This window comes from Sorex araneus, chromosome 3, assembly GCF_027595985.1.
Source record: "Sorex araneus isolate mSorAra2 chromosome 3, mSorAra2.pri, whole genome shotgun sequence".
Taxonomy (NCBI): domain Eukaryota; kingdom Metazoa; phylum Chordata; class Mammalia; order Eulipotyphla; family Soricidae; genus Sorex; species Sorex araneus.
In genome coordinates, this window is record NC_073304.1 from 85641713 (window position 1) to 85652549 (window position 10837).

Consider the following 10837-nt stretch of genomic DNA (forward strand, 5'->3'; position numbering starts at 1 on the left):
TGAGTCAATGAATCTCTATGAAACACCTAGAACAGTGCCTGGCACAGAGAAGGTTCTCAGTGTACGTTAGCTGTCACTACTGTGGTTTTCATGATCGTTTTCCTAAATTCCCATGGAAGGCCTCTGAACTCTCCCTTTTCTCTGACTAAGGTGGACACCAATAAAAGCCTTCCCTGAGGAGGGATGAGAGTCAGCCTTTGTTGTCACTTTGGGATTCGGTCAGCAGACCTGGATTCTAGGCCCTAGTATCCCATAGCCAACTTGAACCCAAGACCTTTTATAAAGTCAACCCTTCAACCATGCAATGGGTTTTTACTGAAGGCCTTTAGGTCCCCAGAATTACTGGGGTTGGGATATAGAAGAAGGTTAGACAAGCTATTGTCCTGGTTTCCTGAACATTGGGTTAAGAGAGAAGGGAGTGAATAAGTACAAAATATTGGGGCCAAAATGATAGTACATTGGGTAGGGTGTTTGCACTGCATGCTGCCAACCCAGATTTGATCCCGGGCATCCTGTATGGTCCCCTGATCACTACCAGAAGTAATTCCTGAGTGTAGAGCCAGGAGTAACCCCTGAGCATCACCAGATATGACCGGAAAGAAAGAAAGAAAGAAAGAAAGAAAGAAAGAAAGAAAGAAAGAAAGAAAGAAAGAAAGAAAGAAAGAAAGAAAGAAAGAAAGAAAGAAAGAAAGAAAGAAAGAAAGAAAGAAAGAAAGAAAGAAAGAAAGAGGGGCCGGAGCGATAGCACAGCGGGTAGGGCGTCTGCCTTGCACGCGGCTGACCCGGGTTCAATCCCCGGCATCCCATATGGTCCCCCAAGCACTGCCAGGAGTAATTCCTGAGTGCAAAGCCAGGAGTAACCCCTGAGCATCGCTGGGTGTGACCCAAAAAAGCAAAAAAAAAAGAAAGAAAGAAAGAAAGAAAGAAAGAAAGAAAGAAAGAAAGAAAGAAAGAAAGAAAGAAAGAAAGAAAGAAAGAAAGAAAGAGAAGGAAGGAAGGAAGGAAGGAAGGAAGGAAGGAAGGAAGGAAGGAAGGAAGGAAGGAAGGAAGGAAGGAAGGAAGGAAGGAAGGAAGGAAGGAAGGAAGGGAAATAGTGTTGTGAGACAATAAAATAGGGTGACACAAAGGAATGTGATAAAATATATATATTTTTAGGGTGGGATTGAGCAAATTCCCTCTGGGAAGAACTTTGAAAAGAAAGCAAAAGACATTCCAAAATTTTGGGACACTTTTTCAGGCATAGGCAATACTAGGTAAACTATTACAATGCAGAAGGGTAAGACAGCTAACATTCAGCTTCTGAGTACTGGAAGATGGCAAGTAAGAACATCAAACACTATTTGTCTTCAGTGTTACAGGCTACAAAACATCAACAGCAACTCTGTTTAAGATAGGAAACTGTTGGAAGCTTGCCACAAAGGCAGGGGGGTGGCAGTTAGAACAGAGAAGGGACCATTATGACAATGGTAGCTGGAAATGATCACCCTGGACAAGAACAAGTGCAAGGGATATACACATATCGTGATTCTTGGTGGTGGAATATGTGCGCTGGTGAAGGGATGGGTGTTTGAGCATTGTATAACTGAGACTTAAACCTGAGAGCTTTGTAACTTTCCACATGGTGAATCAATAAAAAAAAAAGGGATATACACAATAACCTTTCAGCACCTATATTGCAAACCATAATACCCAGAAGGAAAGACAGAGACAGAGACATAGAGACAGACAGGCAGAGATAGAAAAGCAGAGAGAGAGAGAAGAAAAATGCCTGCCACAGAGGCAGGCTACTAGGGGTGGGGAGGAAGGGTTAGCAGGAGGGAAACTGGGGACATTGGTGGAGGGGAGGGAATATGCACTGGTGAAAGAACAGCAGCTGTGTATCTCGTGGTGATTCAATTTTAAAAAGATTAAAAAAACAGAGACCCCAGGGGCCAGAGCAATAGTACAGAGGGTAGGATGCTTGCCTTGCACACGGCCGATCCAGATTCTATCCCTAACACCACATATGGTCTCCTGAGCCCTGTCAGGAGTGATCCCTGGGCACAGAGCCAGGAGTAAGCCCTGACCACCGCCAGGTACAAAAGAAGGAACAAAACAAAACCCAGGGACCCCAGTAGCTCCCTTTCAGCAGTAGCTCCTTCAGTGGCTTCCCAAGGCAGCAGCTTCTCTCTACCAGCTCCCCCACAATCATTTCTTTAACAGAACCACAATTGCCAACTGTGCTCAACCTGTGATTATATACTTTACATATGCCTGTTTTCCGATTGATTATGCCCAATATTAACAAGGTGTCAAAACCCATCTGATCTGTAGCACTATAGCACTGTTGTCCCACTGTTCATCGATTTGCTCAAGCAGGCACCAGTAACGTCTCCATTGTGAGACTTGTTGTTACTGTTTTTGGCATATCGAATATGCCACGGGGAGCTTGCCAGGCTCTGCCGTGTGGGTGGGATACTCTCAGTAGCTTGCTGGGCTCTCCGAGAGGGATGGAGGAATCGAACCCGGGTGGGTTGCATGCAAGACAAATGCCCTACCCGATGTGCTATCACTCCAGTCCATCAATTATAAAATGTTATCAGGTATACCAGTCCATCAGTTATACAAAACAACCAATCAGATCATCCTGATAAGACCAGTTAGATCGCCTCTTACAGGTACCACCTGTATGGAATATATAGAGAGGCACCGCCCTCCTTCACTTCTGCTGTAACAAAAGCAATTAAGAGTATCATATTAACTCTCAAAAGCTACTATGACAAATCGCCATAGCCCTTGTAGCTTAAAGACAACATGATTGGCTGGAGTGATAGCACAGCGGGTAGGGCATTTGCCTTGCACGCGGCCGACCCGGGTTCAAATCCCAGCATCCCATATGGTCCCCTGAGCACCGCCAGGAGTAATTCCTGAGTGCAGAGCCAGGAGTAACCCCTGTGCATCTCCAGGTGTGACCCAAAAACCAAAAAAAAAAAAAAGACAACATGAATTCATTCTTTAATAGACTTGAATGGCAGAAGTCTAAAATTAGGACTCTATATCATCCGGAAGCTTCAGGGGGAAATAATCTATTCCCTGTCTTTGTGGAAGTCTTTTACCTTTATTCTTCAGCTCATGGTCTATTTCTCTCATCAGTGCAGCCTCTTAGTCACATGTCACATCTCCTACTAGTAATTTAAATCCTCCTGCCTACCTCTTTTAAAGACCTGTGATTATATTGTGTCCATTTGAATCATTCAGGATAATAGTCTCACCTGAAGATCCAAAGTTAATCCTACCTGCAAATGTCTTTATGCACATCACATAAGAACATACTTACAGATCTTGGGTGTTAGGACATAGACATGTTGGGGGGCATCTTTCTAGTGTATATCAAAGGTTATGGTAGAAGTTCAGGTACGACCACTTTTGGAATCAGATTAGGGTATCTTAGAGTCAAAAAGATACATTGGATATGAATAGTAGGAGGAATTAGGGATGACTCATATTTTTTATTCCAGCAACTAGGTAGATGGTGGTGCCATTTACTAAAAATAGGAAAGATTTGGGAAATAAAAGGTTTTATAAAAAGATGAAAATTTTGTATTGTTCCTGAAATATCTGAAGTGCCCATCACATATCTAAGTGTAATTATAGAAAAAAAATCAGGGGGCTGAAGTTAGCACAGCAGGTAAGTTGCTTGCCTAACATGCAGCCAAACTGGGTTTAAAAAGAAAATAAGAACTGAATATATGTGTTATTGGCTTGAATGGTGCATATATAATTTCCATCATCACAGATTCTGTTGGACAGCGCTACCATGGACAGCACATCTAATGAGTATTCAATAAACAGTAATGAACTGTGATATTTATTTCTCAGCCATCCTCTATCATTTGGATACCGCTATCTTGATTTCTGTCATTATCCTAATAACCATCTGAAAAGAGCTTTCAGACCCAATCCTAACATCATTACCAAGGCATGACTGATTAAGTCACTGGCCACTGGTGATTGGTTCAGCGTGAGACTCTCACATCTCTCCCCAGAGGTCTGAGTGGGACAAGTCCCAACCTCTGATCACATGGTTTCCCTGGTAACCAGCTCCCCTCTATCCAAAAATTACCTTAATTGATATAACAAGAAACATAATAAACCATTCTGAACACAGGAAATTCCAAGGCTCTAGAGAGCAAGCAACTGTGTGTGAAGATCAACTATTTCACCAAAAAAGGGAAAAAATTGGGTTATCTGAATCACCAAATACATATTTCTTATCAATCACAATATCACAGTCTACCCCTTGGCCTTTGAAAATAGCTGTCTAATAGCAAGCAACCATGAAATTCAAATGATACAGATCTGTGATTAGTAACTGCCCAATTCATCAGTATAGCATATTTTTTCAGAGTTAGACCACTCAGGCTTGTCATTCCCAGAAGAGAGTTCAAAGTCTCCAGTCCAAAGTCCTCACAGTTCAGGCTGGGGCAGTGACTCAATGTACCAGAGTCCATCTTGGCATGCAGGAACCCAGGGCTCAAGCCCAACACCACAGGGTTCCCCAAACACCCCTGGGAACAACCGCCAGCACAGAGTCAGGAGTAGCCCCTGACGATGAGCTATTGTTGTTGAAACAAAACAACAACCAAATACGAAGAATTGTCGCTGGGAGGGTCCCTCTGGCTCTTGTCTCCAGTCCCTGCCTATGCTCCCAGAGGGTCACTGCACTAGAGTGACTGCCCCTACAGTCACTCAAGCTTCACTTTCACACTGTGTGGGACCGGACAGCATTACTGGTTCCCATTGTTCACTATAATAAAACACCACAGATGCATTGATGACAGCAGAACTTTTGTTTTTCAGAGGTTAAAGTTCAGGACTCCCCGGAGGAAGGAGTCAACAGAGGGTTCTGTGTAGCTGCTTCCCATCCCCCCACCCCGTACAAATTGAGGTTTATTTACTGTCTAGACATGTGGGGTTTCATTCTCAACAGAGGAACAATGTATATTTGAAGAGTTAGAAGAGACGGCACTTGTTTTTAGACAGGCACCTGGCAGTTAAGAACTGGATGGAAAAGTGGGGGAATGCATTTGAACCTGAGGCAGGAAATAGTCTTGCTGGGAGGCAGTGTAAGCCAAGAGATCACAGTTCTCAGACAAGTTGTTTAGGGCTGGAGAGATAAAGGGTAGGATGTTGGCCGTGCATGTAGCCATCTGTTGTTCTATCTGTATACCCAGCACCACCAGGTATGATCCCTGAGCATAGATCCAGGAGTAGCCCCAGAGCACTTCCAAGCGTAACCCAACAAAACAAGGAGTGTTTCTCAGGTGGATGCCTGGCCAGGCTTTACCGGCGCTGTGTAGTGTATCTATCTTAAAATTGAGCTTCCACATGACCCCGCAATACCACTTCTGGGAATATATCCCAAGGATTCAAAAGAGCACAGTAGAAATGACATCTGTACCTATATATTCATTGCAGCACTGTTCACAATAGCCAGAATCTGGAAACAACCCGCATGCCCGAGAACAGATGACTAGTTAAAGAAACTTTGGTACATCTACACAATGGAATACTATGCAGCTGTTAGGAGAGATGAAGTCATGAAATTTGCTTACAAATGGATAAACATGGAGAGTATCATGCTAAGTGAAATGAGTCAGAAAGAGAGGGACAGACATAGAAGGACTGCACTCACTTGTGGAGTGTGGGGTAGCATCACATGAGACTGACACCCAAGGACTGTAGATACAAGGGCCAGGGGGATTGCTCATAGCTGGAAGACTGCTTCATGAGCGGAGGGGAGAAGGCAGATGGAATAGAGAAGGGATCACTAAGAAAATGATGGCTGGAGGAACCAGTTGGGATGGGAGATGCATGCCAAAAGTAGATAATGGACCAAACATGATGACTTCTCAGTGTCTGTGTTGCAAGCCATAATGCCCAAAAGTAGAGAGAGAGTATGGGGAATATTGTCTGCCTTAGAGACAGGGGGAGGGTGGGAAAGGGGTGGTATACCCGAGATATTGGTGGTGGGGAATGTGCACTGGTGGAGGGATGGGTGTTTGATCATTGTGAGATTGTAACCCAAACATGAAAGCTTGTAACTATCTCATGGTGATTCAATAAAATTTTAAAAAAAATTTTTAAAAAGATGGTCTCAGCAGGTGGCGCTAGAGTGATAATTGGGTAGGATGGTTGCCTTGCACATGGCCAATCCAGGTTCGATCCAGGGCACCCCATATGCTCCCCCAAGCACCATCGGAGTAATTCCTGAGTGCAGAGCCAGGAGTCGCCCCTGAGTATTGCTGGGTATGACCCAGAAAGCCCCCCCATCCTACTCCCAAAAAAGATGGTCTGATGGTCTTAGCAGGAACACCACAGGGCTTTAAGCCCAAAGCCCTGTTATTTCCGCCCACCCCCCTTAAGGTTAACTAAAAAAAGTTTGTTTCCCTCCTCCCACCCCCTTTAAGGTTAACCTAAAAAAGAAAAGAAAAACCTACCAAATTTTTCTCTACCCAAGTTTTAACCCACACTATGTATATCAATTAATATTGCAAGAAGGGCAGAGAGAGAGTAAGAGGCTTGCCTTGTTAGAGCCCAACCCAGTTTGATCGCCAACACCCCATTATGTTTCCCCCAAGCCCTGCCTAAAGTGATCCCTCGGCGCAGAGCCAGGAGTAAGCCTCTTAGGGATCACTCTTGGCAGGGCTCAGGGAATCATACGAGGTGCAGGAAACTGAACCTGGATTGGCCACCTGCAAGGCAAGTGCCCTCCCTGTTGCACTATTGCTCCATCCTGGCTTAACCTATTATTTTTTCTTTCTTTTTTTTTTATTTTTGGGTCACACCTTGCGATGCACAGGGGTTACTCCTGGCTCTGCACTCAGAAATTACTCCTGGCAGTGCTCAGGGGACCATATGGAATGCTGGGAATCGAACCCTGGTCGGCTGCATGCAAGGCAAATGCCCTACCAGCTGTGCTATCACTCCAGCCTAGGCTTAATCTATTTTACCTGTGAATAGTCAACAAGGCTTTGGTGGCGGGGGCGGGGGGGGGGGGGGGGGAACATGATTGGTTATGGTAACAGTTATGTTAACTTTCAAACTTGTGGCTCCTTGTCACACAACAGGACTGGGGCATATGAAAGTGCATGTGTTTCTCCAAACCAAAAGAGGATGTTCAAACAGGGAAACCCAGACGACAGATTAAGCTGCCATCGAGAGTGGCAATCCAGTCACCAAGCTTTAGAGTCCCTTCAGTTTGAGTCTGATGCTGTCACACAGGCTCTGTCTTGCCATTTTCCTCAAAAGGCTTGGGTTTGAGGGCTGGGAGTAGGACAGGAGGTCAGGCATTTGCCTTGCATGTGTCTGACCCCAGTTCTATCCCTGGCACTACACATAGTCCCCTGATCACCCCCAGAAGCAATCCATGAGCACAGAGACAGGAGTAAGCCCTGAACACAACTAGGTGTAACCCAAAAGCCAAATCTTTCCCCCCAAAAGGGTTAAAGTTTAAGTCAGAGCCAGAAGAATAAGGTAGAGACAGGAAAGAGGGAGATAAGTCTCTGTTAGTTTCTTGTTCTGATAACTGTTATCTGGAAGCTACAGTTGCAATACAAATTGTCACCTTATCTGTATATATTTTATATACAATACAGATCAGCGGCAAAACAAAAGATAACTCCTTGCAACACAGTCTTGAGAAAGAGCAGAGGGACAGATCTGCTATCTTGTGCATAAAGATTAGCAAAACACCTCAGTTATGTTTCTGTTCTCATCTCGGGGTTATCGTGCAGGATGTAGTCCAGAGTTGACCTTGGCTTTCAGCCCAGATGACAAGGGGCAAAAGATTGGTTCAGTGTCCTGTACTTTAGTTTCCCCAAGACTTCCATTAGGCCACCGGGGGCTCATTAATTCTCAATAAAAAGATAATGAGTGTTGTCAAGTGTAAGGAACTGATTCTTTGCTTGAGACTTCCCCCGTGTTGACACTAATATTCAGAGAGGGCATAAGTGCTGTGACAGCTAAGAAGGGCTTCCCTCCCCCGCTCCACCCATCCCCACAGAGCCGGCCCCCTTGGCGGTAAGAAGGAGAGAAACAATGTTTTTCCAAGAATCTTGTCCTGCATAAAAGCAACATGAGGTTTATCTAAGCATAATAATTGTAGTGATCTCTCTGTAGTCTATATCAGGCTCTTTATCTCCGTTTTGAAAGGTCTTTGGGAAAAGCTACAAAAAATACATAAAGGATTAGAATCTAATGTTTACAAAAAAAACATATTACTGAAACATATTTTTCTCTCTACCTTCACGCTTATTCTACCAAGTAATTCATTATATAGATTATTTAAATTTGGGGGCTGGAGGGATAGCACAGCGGGTAGAGCATCTGTCTTGCACGCAGTCAGCCAGGGTTCCATTCCCAGCACCCCATATGGTCCCCTGAGCACTGCAAGGAGTGAGTAATTCCTGAGTGGAGAGCCAGTAGTAATCCCTGTGTGTCGCTGTGTGTGACGCAAAAAAAAAAAAAAGATTATTTAAATTTACTTTGCTGGAATTTTTTATTAAGGAAGTCTAGATTGAGCTCTTAATGGTCTTTCGGGTCTCAGAAACCTGTCACTCTTGTTTCCCATGAGTCCACTGACAAGCACTATCCAGACAGGGCCCTGGGGCCCTTATCAGCATAAAGCCCCAACCCTGTAATATCAGTGGATGCTAGAAAACCACCACCATATAGCTATAATTAATGAACAAATTAGACCAAGGTGGTTTCTCCCAGCAAGAGATTGTCACACCTTTGATACTGCAGGCTTCAGGTCAATCTATTTTAGTTTCCTTTTTTTGTTTTTTATTGTTGTTGTTTGTTTGTTTGTTTGTTTGGGGGCCACACCCAGCATCTCTTGGCTGGGTACGCAGAGATAGCTCCTAGAGGGGGCTCAGGGAATCAAATGCTAGGCTGGGGATTGAACCCAGTTCAGCTGTATGTGAGAAAATTGCCCTACCTGCTGTGTGAGTGCCCTACCCATTGTACAATTTCCCCAGCCTCTATTTCCTTTTTCTCAGCCCCTCAAGGAGGGATTCAAGTTCTGGGCTGGTGAGTATGTGGCTCCTTGGGAAGAGTGAGCCTGGAGAGGGTTTGGGGCCTTCAGCCTTGTCTCCATACATTGCCTTCTGCTTCTCTTCCATCGGCTTGCCGTAGCCGATAGCTCAAGTCTGCTCATGTTCGTGCTTCCTGAGACACGCCCTTTGGTACTGAGGGAGTGAAGAGGTTTTCTGAATCCAGTGAACTGTTCTAGCAAATTGGTTGAATAATCAGAAGAGGGGATTGTGGGACCTTCTGATCTACAACCAGTTCATGAAGCCCCAGTAACAGCTGGGTCTGGTGCTCTTTGCAGCTGAAGAGGAGGACCCTCTTTAGAGCCGGAGCCCTTAACCCAGAGAATCTCCAGGTAGATAGTGTCAGAACTGGCCTGAATTCTCTGCCCTCTGTCCATATCTGAGGGCTGCTCAGAAGACTGGGCCAGCATCCCCAGACCCCGAGTTGGAACCCACTGCAGGACGCCACCAGCACAGCTGATGTCGGATGAGGGGATTTGGGAGGCTGGTTCTGGCTTTAGTTCTGACTTGCAGAAATGTGGTTTGGGAAGAGAAAGAATATAACAGTGGACATGAGGATTCCTGGGTGGCTGCTACCTTGTCACCCATGATAGTGAAACTGGGCCAATCAGTATAGACAGGGACAATGGGCCTCACCTCAAAGCCTAGAGATAATCCTTAGTTTACCCTCCCCTGAAAGTCTAATCCATTACTTTGTTCAAATTTACAAATAAGGTAGAGTTTGTCTCAGGAGACCAGCCCATGAGGGGATTTTATTCATTCTGTAGCTACAGCACCTGGCCACTGGCTGGGATGTGGGCTATAATCCCTCCTTTCTTTCTTATGAAAACTCTTATGTTATGTTTGTGTAGACAAGATTGCTATTTTGAACACATGAGCATGTTATCCATAAAAAATTGTATTTAATATCATTATCATGAATGGAAAACCAGTATCATTTACCAAAAGTAAAAAGTTGGGATTGGGAATCAGACAGGAGTAACATGCCCCCTCAGCCTGGCAGGGCATAACTCCGAAACAAGCACTCAGAGAAATGAGGAAAGTACTAAAACACACACACACACACACACACACACACACACACACACACACACATGGCTCAATTAAAATATTTAGGGTAGGCCTGCTGAGATGGTGTCCCTGGCAGAGTTAGGAGTGATGCCCACAACACAGAGCCAGAAGCAGCTCTCCAGCACCCCTGAAGGTGGCCCCCAACCTCTCCCCACCAATTAAATTTTTAATTTTTTTATTTTATTTAGATTTAAAAAATGTTAAACAAGAAAACAGGGCAATAACATAGTGAATCAATTACTTTTTCAATGTGGAAAATAAATTTCTTTTTTTTTTTTTTTTTTTTTTTTTTTTTGCTTTTTGGGTCACACCTGGCGATGCACAGGGATTACTCCTGGCTCTGCACTCAGGAATTACCCCTGGCTGTGCTCAGGGGACCATATGGGATGCTGGGATTTGAACCTGGGTCGGCCGCGTGCAAGGCAAACGCCTTACCCGCTGTGCTATCTCTCCAGCCCTGGAAAATAAATTTCACAAGAAAAAAAGAAATTGTTCATGATCAGCCAGGAATAAAGAAGTTCAGTAAACAATAAAATTGAGCCTATGAAAATATGGCATGGTCAAACTTTAATGTTGTCAGGCACCCAAAATTCTAACTTGTAATTATATGCGGGAGGGGCAGGGGGATATAACATTAATCAAAGTATAATTTTAAAGTGTAATAGAGGTTG